Below are 18,868 nucleotides of genomic sequence, written 5' to 3' on the forward strand. Positions count from 1 at the left end.
TGGTGACACCTGCTATGGCACTTGCAACAGAGGTCCAACGGGCAGCAGTTCTCCTTCAAGCACCCTGGTCCACCCGCTTGTGTGTTACCTTGCCTGCACTCAGGCTATGGCTAGTGTCTACACTCATGCTTGCCATAGTCACCACACTAGCCTGTTCCATGCCAAAACCTGCCAACTGTCCATTATCTGTGGCTGCTGGGGACAGGGTATGTGTGGGCATTGTGACTGTGTGCGGGGACATTGCGGATGACTGTGGGATGCCAACCGATGGCACAGATTCAGCCTCTGACAACCCCACCTGTGCCTCACTAGGACCACCATCATGGTCAGAGTCTGCAGAGACAATAACATCAGATTCTGAGTGGGAGGTACCACCGCCACCATGTCCACTTGTGAGGGGAAGATAACATATGTCAATTAATACCTGCAATATAAGGTTTGCTTGTAGACACACACACACACACACACACACACACACACACATACGCGCGCACATGCACACACGGACACACACACACACACACACACACACACACACACACACACACAAATAGGTGATGTGGCGCAAAGGCCTTACACAGACCTCACAATAGCCAACTGGTGACATTCACGACACACAGTCAGACCACAACATACTCTGGACAGACCCTCAACATCATGCAGTGCAGCCGTTTCCACTTAATGTTACTATTAATATATGCGTCTGGGGTATGTAAGTAATGTTAGTAGATAATGGGCCTTCATCTAGCACACACTGCACCCATGTACACATTATTGCTGTTCACCTGTATAGCACAGTGGCTACTCCTACAGAACATACCTCTCAACTGTATAGAGTTTTGCAGAATGTCTAGATGTGCAGCTCAAATTTTGGTCTGTTCCTCATAAATCCTGAGTTTGTCTGATATATTAATGGGATGATCTGTGGATTGGCGCCACTAATTAATGACATAATTTGAGTTACAAACTTCATAACCTACAGTATATGTATGTTAAAAAAAATGGTTACTCTAACAACTTTCTAAGCTTACAGTAGACATAATAAGTGTACACAGCCTTGTTAACATGCCAGGTTTGATATATAACATGAGACCACAGAAATCATATCATAACATTTCCCCCCTTTAACGTGACCTATAACCTGTGCAATACAATTGAAGAACATACACATACACATCTGTTAGGAGTAACATATAGTAAATGAAGGGTCTATATCATGAAATCGAACTTCCAAAATGTCAAACACCATAAGATTGAATTTGGAAGATCGAATTCGGATAACATCGACACTTCAAAACAACAAATTTTTTCCCAGGGAAAAAATATGCTGTTCCGAAAAACACACACATAACACAATCACACCCAACACCTTCAAAACCTACACTAAACCTAACATACACCACTATCTATGCACAAACCTTAACCCAGCCCTAACCCTAAAGTCCGTCACTACCGCACACTTACCTCATCCGCACCCTAACCTTAAAGTCGGTCACTACCGCACACTTACCTGACCCGCGCCCTAACCCTAAAGTCCGTCACTACCCATTCATACACTTACCTTGACCCGGTCCAAAAATGCCGAAGCCGCAGAAACCGCCAACTGAATTCTTTTCCTGGGAAAGAATTCGGGTTTCCGTGTCTTTGACATTTTCAACTTTCGACTTACCAGGTTCGACCTTCCGGTATTCAGCATTCACAACATTCGATTTTGTGATATAGACCCATAAATGCAATATGTACAATAGGCTGGTTGCCTGGGTGTGCACACCCTTAAACTAATACTTTGTTACAGTACCTTTTGATTTAATTATAGCATTCAGTCCTCTTGGGAAGATGTCTATCAGCATGGCACATGTTGACTTGGCAATATTTGCACACTCTCCCCTGCAAAAGCCCTCCATCTCTGTCAGATTGCGAGGGCATCTCTTCTGCACAGCCCTCTTCAGGTCACCCCACAGATTTTCTATTGGATGTAGGTGTGGGCTCTGGCTGGGTCAGTCCAGAACATTGAATGTCTTCTGGTGAAACCATTCTTTTGTTGATTTGGATGTATGGTTTAGGTCATTGTTGTGTGGAAAGGTGGAATTCCTCTCCATCTACAGCTATCTAGCAGACACCTGAAGAATTTGAGCCAAAAGGGACTGTTTTCTGGAACTGTTCATAATCTCCTCCAACTTGGCTAAAGCCCCAGTTCCAGCTTATGAACAGCAACCCCAAAGCAGGACACTGCCATCACCATGCTTCACCATGGGATGGTGTTCTTTTGGTGATGCACAGTGTTGTTATTGCGCCAAACAAAGCTTTTGGAATTGTGGTCAAAAAGTTCAACCTTGGTCTCATTGGACCATAACACATTTTCCCACATGCTTTTTGGGAGACTCAGTGTATTGCTTTTCAAAATTTAGCCAGGCCTGGATGTTCGGTGTGAGAAAATGCCTCCATCTTCCAACCCTACCCCATAGGCAAGACATATGGAGACTACAGGAGATTGTTGTCACATGTAGTACACAACCAGTACTTGCCAGAAATTCCTGCAGCTCATCTAGTGTTGCTTTAGGTCTCCAGGCAGCATGCCTGACCAGTTCTGGTCTTGTCTTCTCATCAAATTTGGAGGGATGTCCACTTCTTCACACTGTCACTGTTGTCCCATATCTTCTCAACCTTTTGATGGCTGTCCATGGTATATGCAATGCTGTGAAAATGTTTTTGTACCCTTCTTTGGGCAGATACCATTCCACAATGAGATCCCTTTGAAGCTTTGCAAGCTCTCTCGAACCATGGCTGTTGCTGTAGCAGGCAACTGAGTAAATGTCTGGAAAAGCCTAGTAGGACAGCTGACCATTATTAATTGTTAATTAAAGAGTCTCTGTAACTGATGGCAGGTGTGTACCCAAGAAGATGTAATGTTGTAATGACATCAAAAGCTGCTTCAACAAAGTATTAGCTTCAGGCTGTGCACTCTTATGCATCTAGCTTATTGTATGTATTTTGTTTTTCATACTTGTTCCCCTAACAGGTTTGTTTGTTTATCAATTGAATTGTACAGGTTATAGGTCACATTAAAGGTGGGAAGAGTTGTGAAATGTTTTATTGTGGTCTCATTTTTGTATGTCACAAATACCTGGCATTTTAACAGGGGTGTGTACACTTTTTATATGCACTGTATGACACTACTTTTCAAATCGTGTGTACACTTTTTATATGCACTGTATAGCACTACTTTTCAAATAAGTCCCTAGTTTTGTCCCTTTGTCCCCTATTTTTTCAGTCTTTGTCCAGAGTTCTTGCACTGACAGGTTGTGAGGTATGCTACGGATATGTTACACTTCTTACAAATAGGCCCCTGTGATGGTCACCCTGATGCAATCCAGTTAACCCCACCACAAGTGAACATGCACATTTTGCAATATGGCTAAGTGTAACAGTTGTGTGCATGGTAAAATGCATGACCTTAACATGCCTGGGGTCTTGGTGGGCCACAACAGGACAATACCAAACTCACCGGCTTCAGGCTGCTGTCTCACATCCAGACCAGATGTACCTATGTAGTTGTGGGGGAGAGGTACTGTCAGCAGATTCACATGTGGCATTGATACAGGATGAATGCTATTTTTCTGCACATGTACAGTACAAGCTCTGTTACTACACAATTTGCTGTCCTTCACCATAGATGTGCTCTTGTGTGCATTACAAAACCACGCCAACAAGCCTGGACATTCTGTGGGACTATGTACAGTTGAGAAGTCTGGTGTATGTCTGGGGATTGTTAACAGACTGTCAGGATTGTGTAGCAGTGTAGTGTGTAAATGTTAGATGGGCTGTGTAGGGAGGGGGTAGATATAAGTGTCACGACTCCTTTTCTATCTGACTGTGCATGCTGCTCCAGTTTCTGGTGGTCTAACGGCTGTATATGTTTGTAGGGGCAGACTGAGACGTCCCATAACACCTCAGGATTCCTACTACACTATGACTTGAGGCACTATATGTAGGGGTAGTGTGTGAATGGTGAACAGGATATTTTTGTTCACACAGTCGTTATACTCTAGTATTCATTTGGCTTAGCAGTATGTCACTATGACTGTGGTGAAATTGGTTGTGGGTATGCACTTTCACACCAGTGTCTATTTTTCACTATTGTTACATCCCTGTAGTGCCTGATATATTTGCAAATGTATGTATAATTCCCCATAGCTGATCTGGAGTAGTGTTGCGTCAGTCTGACTGTAGTTTGGATGGTGCTTGGTGACATATTTAGCAGCTCAGTGTAGTTTCCCTAATGTCATGTTATGTCCAGATATGCGTAGAATGTCCAGTGCCACACACCTCCACAATCTGTGTGTGTTAGCTTTGCTGGTGTGTGGTGGTTACCCCAAGGTTGGCAAGGAGTTTCTCCATTGGTGTAAGTAGGGCCTACATAGCAGGATCCCCACATGTGGCGGAACAGTCCCTGGCCATGGCAGCAGCCCTTTGCCAGGCATGGCGTATCAGGTCAGTCACCCAATGCCTGACCTGATTGTATGTGCGTCTATGGTGGCCTAAGTTGTTTACTCTGTGGAAAAGCTCATCCCACAGAGTGGTCCACTCCCACAGATTCTGTTGGCTATGGCCAAACATCACCCCATGATGGTTGATTATCATCTTGGTGATGGCCGCAGTTTCAGCTGCAGTGTACGCTGGCTGCCTTGCATTCCACCTGGAATACATAAACAGGGAAACACATCACAGGACCTCATACATTGGTCAATGTTATTTACATAACCTGCACATCAACATTGACTAGCATTAGCCACCACTTATGACCACATCATACCCCTGTCATCTATTACCACAATATGAGCTTGCATTGCACTCCTGGTCCTTATGTGTCATGTTTCCCGCCAATGAGGGCCAGTAAATTGCATAATCCACCATTCATCATTAACCTTTGTGTAGAGGGATAACAGTGGCCATCTTCCTTGCAGATGGGATGTCAATGGTGCTCAGGCTTTGCTTGCATACAGTGCGTAATGGAGCTGGGAGCATATGCCTGAGTTCATGTAGGATGCAGACAGAGATATTATCAGCTCCCATGGAGACTTACATTTGTTGCCTTTGATTAGGCATTATGGACCTGCTCCCTGATGAAGAGAGGAGGGGTGTGGGTGCTGTGCATATCCACCTATACTGATGGTGGTACGGGAGGGTGACGTTTTCCCTTAACCTGTCTGCAGTGGGTTGGCTATAGGTATGCTGTATGTGTATGGGGTGTGTTTGACCACCAGTACAGGGTGGGTTGGGTTGTTGCCTCTGAGACTGAAGACATGTGTGAAGACGGCCTTGTAATTGGCCTTGGTGGATGTGTCTAATTTGTACTCATATTAGCCTTACAGTAATTAACCTGTGACCTCATATGCTTGTTCAGACACAGGTTGACTTGCTTCCAAGTTGGTGCCTGCTCCTACTTGGTCCTGTACAGCCAATATAGCAGCCGAATATGTGGTTTGTGTATTGTTGCTGTCCAGCAAAGGGGATTACTGTACCTTGGTGGGGGCAAGTTTTATGAGTCAGGTATTGCTGAGTCCATACGGCTATGTAGGGTCTCATATAGCTGTTTGTAGTGGGCATGGACACAAGGTCATAACACAGTTGGACAACTCACCATTTTCAACCTGATAATCATGCTTATTCTAGTACCCATGTTTGTGTCAGGGCAATGCAACAACCAGTAGCTGCAGAAAGTTAAGTCTGTTGGATGCACAGAAACTAAGATTACACATGTGTACAATGTGTACAGCTTATTTACCTGAGTTTTGCATCTCATGCCTGTTGTTTTGAGGCTTCCTGCTACACCTACTCATACATACATGTGCACAGGTAATACCTGATATACATTTCTGTTCTATGTCAGTATGGCACATTGTATTTACACTCTTGCTGCTCAGTCATACCTCTCAACCTGTTAGAGCAGGACATCTGGAGGATGACACACATAAATGGGGGGGGGGCAATGGCCCCAAATTAGTGATGCCTTATTAATATTGCTGTAACACACTTGAGTAAGTTGATAGCTCAGTAGGCTTTGCATTCACAGAAATACCCTGGAGGAAGTCTGACACGCATATGTATGCTATTGTGTTCTAATGTCAGTCTTCACAGATTTGCCAATGATTTGCCAGACATAACACAACTCTGTGAGTAAACGACTACAAATATGAGGCACACATATGGCCAGTGTGCATAACACTGGACAGTTGAATGGCATGAGCTCAGTATATCACATGCAGTTCAACAGACACATCATCGACAGTAGTTTACTATGCACATACCTGTATAGTCTCTTAGATTTTTGAGACAAATATGTATTATAGTTGTATTCACAAGAAACATATGGATATTTATGACATCCCACTAGCTGGCCTAGCAGTGTCACAGTCAGTATTGTTCAACAGACACTCCAGTAGTAGTCATATGTGAGCCGTCCTTTCCTGGGGTGACTCAGGGGCCTGAGCTGTGATCTATGTCACTGCAGACAGACCCAGATGCTATGGCCATAGGTGCTGATCAGCAATATATCAGTACAGCAAGTCTTGTTGAGACATATTTGTTCAACTTCCTATTTCCCATTATTACATACCCCCTATTGCATTCCATTACATGCTTTCTTGTTTGACATACCTTTTTTCAAAGTATTGTTGATTTTGCTTTAGATTTGTGTTTCTGTCTCTCTTTCTCCCTCTGTCTGCAGATATAGAGGTATATACCTGTTTTGCATAGGCAGCAGCTTGCCTTCTGTAGGTACTGCTCATGAGCAGGTGATGGCCTGTGCACAAATTGGTGTCCCTCACTTGTTAATTGCATGCAGCACAGCTGTGTTGTTATTCTTATAACCAATGACATGGCAACACACTCCTATAACTGATTACTTCATGTGGGAGTTGTCTCTTTTCCGTACCTGTGAGGTGGACATCATGGAGGTGTGTGGACAACAGCATCACAGAAGGTAGTTGGAAATACCTCTTACAACAAAGAATGTGGAGACAGCTCAATAAAATGGGGGACAAGGTTCCAGACTTAGGGACATAATGTAAGTAGTGCTGTTATTCAGTTGGATTAATGCTAGTTTAACAGGTTTGGTGTGGACATGGATTTTCTGCGTGACTTTAAGTCTGGCAGTGTTATGGGGTTGACATAACTCTCAACTGTAGGGCTATCCACAGAATGGCCAGAGGTCTGTCACTTATGTTTGGTCTGTTCCTCAGTTTATGACCTTGGCAAATCAGTAGCATATTCTGGGGATTGCAGTCAGTAAATGCTAACATTTATTTGTCTTTCTGACTACATATCCCTCAGAAAAGATATGTGACAACAAAACCTGTAACACCAGCAAATGTTTCAGTTTATAACAGTGATATTTCACATATGCCCCTATGGTTTGGGCCTCTGTCCCCCAATTATGTCAGGCTTGTCCAGATGTCATGCAGTAAGAGGTTGATAGTTATAGTATTCCATTATTTAGAGTTTTCAATCCTGATATCATCCCAGTGATGTAGCAGAACCAGACATGTTATGAGGGAGAGGCCATATATATGAGGACAAAGCCTGGACATTCTGTGGGACTATGTACAGTTGAGAAGTCTGTGTATGTCTGGCGATTGTTAACAGACTGTCAGGATTGTGTAGCAGTGTAGTGTGTAAATGTTAGATGGGCTGTGTAGGGAGGGGGTAGATATAAGTGTCACGACTCCTTTTCTATCTGACTGCATGCTACTCCAGTTTCTGGTGGTCTAACAGCTGTATATGTTTGTAGGGGCAGACTGAGATTTGTCCCATAACACCTCTTGATTCCTACTACACTATGACTTGAGGCACTTTATCTAGGGGTAGTGTGTGAATGATGAACAGGATATTTTTGTTTACACAGTCGTTATACTCTAGTGTTCATTTGGCTTAGCAGTATGCCACTATGACTGTGGTGAAATTGGTTGTGGGTATGCACTTTCACACCAGTGTCTATTTTTCACTATTGTTACATCCCTGTAGTGCCTGATATATTTGCAAATGCATGTGTAATTCCCCATAGCTGAGAGTAGTGTTGTGTCAGTCTGACTGTAGTTTGGATGGTGCTTGGTGACATATTTAGCAGCTCAGTATAGTTTCCCTAATGTCATGTTATGTCCAGATATGCGTAGAATGTCCAGTTGTCTGGCTCATATCTTTGGTCTGGTCCCCATAAGTGTTGTGTATTCCTGACAAATCAGTGGGATGATGTGATGATTTAATTCACTAACTAATGAGAAGCAACTTTGTCTTGCACTTGTGCTGTTTCAGTCAATATATGTTAGAACAGACGGTGTTACTGCAGCAACTGTCTCAGCTTATCTACTCAAGTATTTCAGATATCTCCCTAATTTCATGGCTTTCTTCCCTCACTTGGTCAGGCTTGGTCCAGATTTGTTGCACTAAGTGGTTCTGAGCATACCTGTCAACTGGCTGGTTTGTTTCAGAATGTCCAAGTTTATTGCTAATATTTTTGGTCTGTTCGACAAATTATTTGTATTTCTCTGGTAAATCACTAGAATGATCTGAGGGTTTCTGTCAGTAAATGATGACATACATTTCAGTGTCAGACCTCATATCCTTCAGAAAATGTATGCTGAAACAAACCCTGTTATTCTATCAACTTTCTACATTTCTAATAGCAATATTTAAAATACGTCCCTACTTTTGGCCCATTGTCCCTCCCATTTTGACAGTCTTTGCCCAGATGTCTTGCTCTTGCACTAAGAGGTTGAGAGGTATGGTTCTGAGGTATGACTGCAATACATGTTTTGTATATATATATATATATATATATATATATATATATATATATATATATATATATATATATATATATATATATATATATATATATATATATATATGTGTACGGGACTGCTTCAGTTACCCAACATCCCACATAACCGACACACAAAACACCGAGCCGACAACACCGGTATTGCACAACACCGACATCACACATACCCGACACACACACAATACCGACACGTCAAAACCCTGACACACCTCCATAAAACATACACACAAACAACACACAAAAGAAAAAACACAACACTAGACATAAAACTACCTAGTTCCCCTCACTCACACCCAGCCCACCATCGACATTAAACTAAACCCTTACCACTAAAACAAAACACACACTACAAATAAAAAATTTAAAACACTTACGTTCACATTTCACATTCTTGCAGGGTGCTACGCCCCCCCTGCACCCCCCAAACCCCCCATAACGTAAATATACCAACTCGAGATCGCACTACAATGTTCACAAGATCAGATTTCCTGTTCCGCTCAAGTTGGACTGCCGACCATTTGAAAGTCGACATTCTGATGTGTCAGTCATCTGACACAGCGAGCTTTTCTGCTCAGTGTTTCATGTGTCGGTCTACTGAAATTTCGGTAATCTCAAGTAGACTCATATATATATATATATATATATATATATATATATATATATATATATATATATATATATATATATATATATATATATATATATATATATATATATATATATATATATATAAAATATATTTTTCATATATATGTATCTCCATACATATATATCTATATATCTGTGCATGTATATATACAAAACCTGAGTGATTCCACAGAGCTTTTTCTCTACTGTTGAATGACTCTACTGCATGATATGTTTGAGAAAGCATCAGAAATTCCTGTACTTTAAATGGTGAAGTGGTGCATAGTTTTGACTGTGATGTACAGAGTCCTGGGTTTGAGATTTAACAGAGCTGGCTATTTTGTTGCTAGGGAGAGCAGTGACTGATGGAGACAGAGTGATTAAAGCAGCTTTAAGTGGGTTTGTGTGATGCTAAGCAATGCCAGGATATGGTTAACTGTACAGAAGCTTAATCTGTTTTGGCTTCACTTAGCATCGCACAAACTCGCTTACTCCTGCTTACTCCCACTTACACCTGAGCTAATTCCTTTAAAAGAAAACAAAAAGGGGTTATAGGAAAGTAGTGAAAAAGGGGCACACAGAGGGAAAAATAATATGAAAGGTAGCTAGGGATGTGCAGTACGGGTGTTGGGAAGGTCCATAGCTGTCCATTTCTTATACAGCAACAGCTGTGCATTTGTACAGAATTTGGAGGTGAATTTGGACACTCAAACCCCACAGAGAGGGTTGAGGACAACAGAAATGTGTTGTCAAGCCAATTGGAATGGATTACATGTGTCCAGTGGACACCTGTGTGAAATGGACAGCTATGTATGGAGCAATACTTTTTTTGGGGACAGATGCCATTTTTTTTTCATTAAGGTGAGATTGGGATGTTGGGGAAGGATTGCAGGCATCTCTGGGGAGGTAGGATGGGTAGGGAGAAAGACAAGACAGACAAGACAGCAGACAGGGGTGGTGTATGACACATGTGGGAAGGTAAACACCTTGGACAGGGAGGGTGGCTAGGAATCAGAGCCCCATGAGCCCCCATATGGATACAGTGGGACTGACATCCCTACCTGCAGCCAGTCATGACTGTACCTTCACAGCCCCGATTGTGGCTGTGCTGGGCACTGCAAAGGAGGGGCAGCCTGCTCCTCAAGGTGTGCCAGGCGGCCCTCCATCTGGCACTGTTGACCACCCAACTGAAAGCAGATGACACTGCACACCATACCCCCGAACTGATGGCAGATGATGGGCTCATCTCCACGCCCACACCCAGGTGGTGCAGGGCCTACAGAAGATGAAGTTCTAGGGTGGGTCCCAGACATGCTGGGGCCTGGTGCCATGGCCAGATGGGGCGGGATAGGTTGACCCACTGGGATCAGCCTTTCCAAATGTGCTATGGTGTTGAGGTTTTCCAAGATACATTGGTTAGTCATGAACAAAACATTTCAATATTAGTTTTAACAACATGCATGGGTGTTCAAATTAACCCAAAACAACAGATGTGAAACAGTTGCATAGCAAACAGAACACATGCATAACTGGAACAACAGTAAGTATTGTAACAGCATGCCAGTAACAATGACGGCAACAGGTCGCCAACAATGGTATTTGAACAAGGTATGTCAACCAGCAACCAATTAATTATATGAACAATATTGCAACACATATCCCAACATTAGGTTTGGTAAAAACATACCTGTAGTATATGAATAATAATTAGTGATGCAGATTAGGGGTGGGGAGAGAGAAGAAAAGTCCATTAACAACTGCATAGGCTTCTATTTTACAACAGTACTGCTCAATACTCTAGAGGTCTGCCCTCATTTTACATCTACCTATGGCCTACTTATGACATACCCATATTTCTGAGCTCAGCCATGTAGCCAGCCTTCCATATAATGGTGCCCACACGGTGGAAAACTGTCAGGTTGCTACCAACCTCAGTGCACAAGTTGCCTCACACTTGATTGCATGCTCAGTACATTATTACTGTCATACTTAGTGTGGATGACATCTGCCACAGCAGGGGGAATGATGCCTCTCCTGGCATTCTATTTGCATTAATGCTTCTTGCACCAATCAGTAATTGGGTGAGTGTCTCTTTGGGGGTGATCCCATTAGTAGGGGAATGTAAGACAGTGGGCAGCTTGCAAGCATCCATACACCTGGTCAGCCAAAGACCATTGTTTTGTCCTGTACCTCAGATAAGTTTATCTCAGACAGTAGAGGCCCCCAGACTGACCCTTGAGGTACACCGCTGTGGATGAATCTAATATTAGAGGTGGGTTCTACTACTTTGACTGAATGGCTACTATCATTGGGCCAGTTAGCTACCCATCTGATAACCTACAGGTCGATGCCTAGCTGTGTAGGCATATGTATCCTGTCTGCCTGGGGATTAGTGTGAGAGGATTGGGCTAGGTGAAGGTAGGCATTGCTCACCATCTTCCCCTTGTCCCTGTGTTTGCTGACCATTGCAAAGAGTTCAATCAGGTTTAACAGGCCTGATCTCCCTTTGACAATACCATGGTGTGTGGGCCCAGGCATTTTGATGTTGCTGATGTCCCTGTTCATAATGTCCTTGATATTGCCTTCCATCCCCTTGCAGAACAGGCTAGTTAGGTTGATGTGCATAATATTGACTGGGTTGGTGGACTGCTCTGCCTTTGTGTACAGAGATGACAGTAGCTGTCCTCTCTACAGATGGGATGACACCGGTGCTCAGGCTGTGGTTGACTTCAGTGCGGAATGGATCTGAGAGGCCATGCCTGTGTTTATGTAGGATGCAGCCAGGGATGGTATCATGCATATGGAGACCTCTGTGTGTTGCTTTTGACAGGGCATCTCGGACCTGCTTCCTGATGATGAGGGGAGTGGGGCAGGTGCTGTACATGCACATGTGTATTACTGGGGAGACAGGGGGGGTGATGTTTACACTTCACCCGTCTGCAGCCAGTTTCCTATATCTATGTCATTTGTGTATGTGGTGTTACTGACCACCACTACAGAGCAGATTTGTGTGTTGCCTCTGGAATTGCAGACACATGTGTGGAAGGCCTAGTGATTTGCCTTGGTGGATGTGTCCAATTTGCGCTCAAAGACAGCTTTAGGGTACATCACCTGTGCCCTTATTTGCTCGTGCAGACCAAGGTGACATTGCTTCCAATGAGGCACTTGTTCCTTCCTGGCCCATCCAGGAATTGTTCCACCTATTATGGTATTTGTGTATTATGGCTGTCCACCACAGGCATTTATCCTACCTTGAGGGAGATGATGTTGTCCTGTCAGATATTGCTGAGTCCATACAGCTATGTATGTGCCCACATAATATTGTGGTGTGTTCCTGAACACTGCTGCTAGTTCCAAGAAATGGGGCATTGGCTGTACAAATATGTCTACTTTCTCTGAGGGGATTTATAGTAATTTGTGTACAGTTCATTCTGTTTGACACTTTAAAGGGGGGGCAGGGGAGATGGTGACCTGAACAGCGGTGGCTATGTGATCATATATTACCAAGGAAGATGGCACTGTAGGAGTGCTACAGTGGCTACTCATGTTGGTTAAGACCAGGTACATGAGATTTCCACCTATCGTAGGAGTGTTCACTGGCTGATCCACTGCATTGCCACTGAAAAAGCCAAGGAATCTATGTGCATTCATGTTCAGGTGGCATAGACCATGCACACTATGGTTGGGTATTTAAAGTCACCCAGGAGCAGGGTAGATGATTGAATCCTGACAGATTCCAGCAGGTCCCAGTAGGTGTGATGGCTGTCCATAGTCATGGTTGGATGCCTGTAGCTAGCTATGATTTGAGTAGGCGTTTTGTCAACTAACTGCACTCAGGATGTCACCCATGTGTCGTGTTGTCTGGCCAGCCTGGAGGTGTGTATTTGTATGCTAATTTCAGCACTCCACCTCCTGTGGCTTTGCAGGCCTCCATTTGGGGTCTAAACATATAATGGGATGAGTGACCTGGCAAGGTTGGTGTGCTGACCACAGCTAGAAAGTTGGGCCCAGTGACTGCATAAATGTCAGCATCCTACAGGACATGGTACGCTTGCATTGACATGTGTTTCATGTTAAGACACCTAGCTCCTGTTAGAGCAAGACATCTGCACAAAGCCATACATCAGTGGTGGGCAAAGGCCAGTAAATAGTGTCACTTTATGAATTTAGCTAAAACACACTTAGTTGCCGGCAAAGATAATGTCACATTCACAAGTGTACTCTGCAGGATATGACATCTGACAATCAAATGTATGCTAATGTTATGACTTCAGTCTTTAATGGGTTGCCAGTGATTTGCCAGACAATACATAACTGTCTGAGGCATTGACTAGAAATATGAGCCAGACATGTGGTCAGTCTGAAAAACTCCGGACAGTTGTCAGATATGGCCTCAGTATATCACATACAGTTCAACACACATATCTGCACCTGTCGTGTAGTATGCACATACCCTATATACATCTCTTACATTTGTAAGGCAAGCATATGTATTAGAGTAGCATTCACAAGTGACATATGAATAATTACAACATCCCAGGTAGCTGGCCTACCAATGACACACTCAGTACTGGACAACAGAGACTCCATTAGTAGTCATACATGAGCTGACCTTTGCTGGGGTGACTCAAGGGCCAGAGATGTGCTCCATGTCAATGCAGACAGGGCAAGCAGGAATGGCCATAGGTGCTGGACAGCAGCATGTGAGTCCAGCAGGTTTTGTTGCAGCCTAGTGTTTAACGTCCCATTTAACATCATTGCATCCCCCCTTCTGCATTCCATTAGATTGACATACCTGTTATAGTGCTCAGGAGTTTCCTCACAACAATGCAAATAGTTAGCTTTGTGTAGTCGGAGTCTATCTTTGTTTAGATGGGTTGAGAGCTGTGTTACATAGACAGCAGCTTGCCTTTTGTAGGTACTGCTCATGAGCAGGTGATGGCCTATGCACCAATCGGTGTCTCCCCCTTTCTACTTGCATCCAGAGCAGCTGTGTTGTCTTTCCACAGTGCTATAATTATGGCCTTCATGTGGGCCTTGCCCCTTTTCTTTGCCTGTGTGGAGGACATTATGGAGGTGTGGGGACTACAGCTTCATAGACAGTAGGTGGGAATACCTCTCGGGAAAGGATATGTGGAGACAGCCCAACAACATGGGGGACAAAGCTCCAGAATTGGGTACAGATTGTAAGTCAGTAGTGCTGTTATACACACAGAGGGTTGCTAGTTTAACAGGGTTCATCTGGACATGCATTTTCTGCAATGCTTGACATCTGACAGTGATATGTCTCTGACGTACCTCTCAACTGTCCTGATGTCCACAGATTGCCCAGAGATTTGCCTGTTATGTCTGGTCCGTCCCCAGACAATGTCTGTTTTTGTGGAAGCAGTAGGATAATGTGAGGATTGTTGTCAGTAACTGATGACATTAATTGATGTTTCAGACATCATATCCTTCAGGGATGTTATGTTACAACAAAGCCTGTGACACTGGCAACTGTTTCAATTTGTAACACCATTATGTGAGATATGTCCCTCTTTCTGGCCCCCCCAAGTATGTCCTGCTTTGTCCAGATGTCTTGCAGTAAGAGGGTCATAGGCATTTGATATCATTATTTAGTGACTGCACTCAAGTATCATCCCATTGACTTAGCAGACTCCTGGAAGTGGTATGCAGCAGTGGCCATGAATATGGCCTCACACCCTGGACATTCTGTGAAAATCTGTACATATGAGAGTTATGTATGTCTGGCCATTGTGAACAGACTGCCGAGATTGTGTAGCAGTGTTGTGTGTAGATGTTTGTTGGGATGAGTAGGGAGAGCAGCAGATGTGAGTGTCACAGATCCTTTTTCTAACTGTGCATGCTGCTATGGCTCCTGTTAATCTCTCAGGTGTGTATGTTTGTTTGTAGGGGTAGACTGAGAAATACCCTGCAACACATCAGGATTCCCAGTACACTGTGAGTTGGGCCAGTATAGTTCGGTGTGGTATGTGACTGTGAATCAGGATATGTTTGTTCAAACATTTGTTCTACTCTATAGTTCATTTGGGGTAATGGTATGTTGCTGTGACTGTGGTGCAAATGGTTGTGGGTGGACTTTTATGCACCATTATCTGCTTTTCCATGCAGTTCCATCCCTGTAGTGCATGATATATTTGGATATACATGGGTAATTGCCCAGAAGGGATTCGGGGTAGTGTCGTGTTGGTTTTACTGTGGTTCAGAAGGTGCTGGGTGACATGGTTGGCAGCTGTCATGGTTTCTTTCCATTCTGTTACATGACTGTGGTCATACCTCTCCACTGTCCAGATGTGTGGCTCATATGTTTTGTCTGTTGGCCACAACAGTTGTAAGTTTCTGAGAAATCACTGGGATGATGTGAGCATTGACATCAGTAAATAATGGCATTCATTTGTGTTTCAGACCTGGAATCTATCTGGAATTGTATGTTAAAGCAAACAATGCCACTCTAGCAGACTTCTACGCACATGACAGCCATATTTCAAAGATGCCGCTATTGTTTGCCCTTTATCCACCCAGTTTGTTGGGCTTTTTGTAGATGTGTTGCAGTAAGAGGTTGGTATATATATATATATATATATATATATATATATATATATATATATATATATATATATATATATATATATATATATATACATATATATATATATATATATCTATATATATATCTATATATATATATCTATATATATATATATATATATATATATATATATATATATAAAGAGAGAGAAATATTGGTATCTATATATGCATATATATGTATATAACAGTACTATGGATATGTAATTCCCCCTTATGTTGAATGACTGTTGTGCATGATATGTTTGTAAAAAACATTGTAAATTGCTACAGCTCAGATGGTGTAGAGGTATGCTGCTATGATTGTTATGCACAGGCTCGTCGGTTCCAAGCTTGGAAGTGGCTACTTTTTTCATTAATGTTAAATGACCAGAATGAATATCATCTTTGTAAAAGCATTACAGATTCCCATAGCTCAGATGGTGTAGTGGTACATTGCTGTGTTTGTAGTGCACAGCATCCTGGGTTCGAGACTTGGCAGCGCTTATTATTTTGTTGCCAGGCAGAACAAGGACTGATGGAGACTGATTAAGGCACTTTTTTAGTAGTTGTATGCTGGTTTGCATGGTTTTGCACAGAACTAAGCGATGCTAACAGATGGTTAAGCCCTCTTAGCTTCACTTAGCACCGCTTACTCCTGCACTAATTTTAATTAAAGAAAAGAAAAAAGAGTTTAAGGAAAGTGGAGAAATGGGGGCAAGCAGTGGGTAAAACATTATGAAAAGCTGCTAGGGATGTGCAGGATGGGTGTAGGAAAGGACAATAGCTCTACATTTCTTGGGTAGCAACAGCTGTCAGTAATGTGTAGAATTTGGAATTTACAGCCTCACACCCCACAGGGAGGGGTGTTGGTGACAGACATTTGCAGAATAATCTGTGGGTTGATTAATTAGTTTCACTGTACATGAGGGCAAAATGTAGAGCTATGTATGGGACAATGTTTTTTTGTGAGACAGATGCCCTTTTTTTAAGGTGAAAGTGGGATTTTGGGGAAGGGCTGTACGTATGTTTGGGGAGGTAGGTTGGTTGGATAGCTTTAATTTGCAGACAGACAAGACAGCAGACATAGGCGGTATATGACACATGAGATGGGCAACAATCTTTGACGGAGAGGGTGGTTGGGAATCCGAAGCCCATGAGTCCCCAAATGGATACAGTGGGACTGAGATCCCCACCCATGGGCAGTCACCACTGCTCCTTCATGACCCCGAAGGTGGCTGTGCTCGGGGCTGGATAGGAGGGATGGCCTATATCTCAAGGTGCACCAGGCAGCCCTCAATCTGGAGCAGCTGCACACACAAATCTGCTTGGATGGCACTGCACACCAAACCCCGGAACTGACTGCAGGTGACAGGGTCCTGTCCGTGCCCGCTCCTAGGGGGATGGGCTCCATCCCCTGAGGCAGTTCCACCCAAAGATGGTGCAGGACCAATGGATGAGGAATTCCTGGGTTGGGTCCCAGACATGCTGGGGCCCAGTGCCACAGCCAGATGAGGTGGGAGAGGCAGATCCACTGGGATCTGCCTTCTCAAACATGCTATGGTGTTGAGGTTTTAAAAAATATTTTGGTTAGTCATGAATAACACATTTCAAGATTAGTTATAACAGCATGCATGGGTGTTCCAATTAACTCCATAAAACAGGTTTGAAACAGTTGCATAGCAAAATGAATACATGCATAAATAGAACAACAGTATGCATCATAACAGCATGCCAGTAACATTGGCAGCAACAGGCCACCAACAATGGTATTTGAACAAGGTATGTTAACATGCAACCAATCAAATATACGTATGAACAATAATAGAACACAACTCCCAACATTAGGTTTGGAGAACAGCATATCTGTAGTATATGAATTATTGGATTGATTCAGATGAGGGGTGGGGGGAGAGACAAAAAGTCCATTAACAACTGTTTATGCTTCTGTTTTCCACAACAGTGCTACTCAATACTCTATGGGTCTGCCCTCACTTTACATCTGCCTATGGCCCATAGCTTCTGTAGCACAAACATACCTATTAAACTGCCAACCCAGAAAGGTATAGGGAAAACTGTGACAACTCTGGGTACATGACTAGAGGGGACTCATATATGTCAGGGTTACATTTCTGGCACAGCAGGGTTACCCTGAACTGCTGTTATGTAAGTGTGCTACTGGCATACTTCAACTGGTTTCCTATCTGTGTCCATGACACTTTAGAGACATGTACCGTTGTATGTAGCTATCCTGCTGTCACTTGCAGGCATGTGGTGGAACAGTTGAATGGTTGTACACAGTTTATTAGTATACCCTTCATACAGCTACTACAAACATTTCCTTACCTGTAAAACCTGTGGAGAAAATATCTGTTAACACTACCTGACTGTTTTTACATTTATTTCTGATTCCTTGTGTGTAAATATGCACACATTTTAGTATGACTCCCTGGATTTGAACCATGTCTGGGTGTGCAAAATTAACAAATAAGCTATTTCTCATCACACAGAGCTACTGGGGAACTGCTGTTTCTGGTTTCTCTGGTTTCTGCCTAATAGTCTCATAGTTAGACAGTCTGAACATGTAATCCTGTTATGCATCCATAACAGATATTGTACTGTGCATTAATCCTTTGGATTACTACAATCTGGAAAGCAAAGGTTAACACAAGGCAATGCTGGATGGAACACACTTTGAAACTATACACATTACTATTCAGGGTTCAGCGCTTAGTGCAGTACATATTTCACATTTCATTTATATATTGTTTTACAGCTCCACCATCTACAGTTTCACATTTCCATTTATATCCC

This window comes from Protopterus annectens, chromosome 8.part1, assembly GCF_019279795.1.
Source record: "Protopterus annectens isolate FY-2018-M chromosome 8.part1, PAN1.0, whole genome shotgun sequence".
Taxonomy (NCBI): domain Eukaryota; kingdom Metazoa; phylum Chordata; order Ceratodontiformes; family Protopteridae; genus Protopterus; species Protopterus annectens.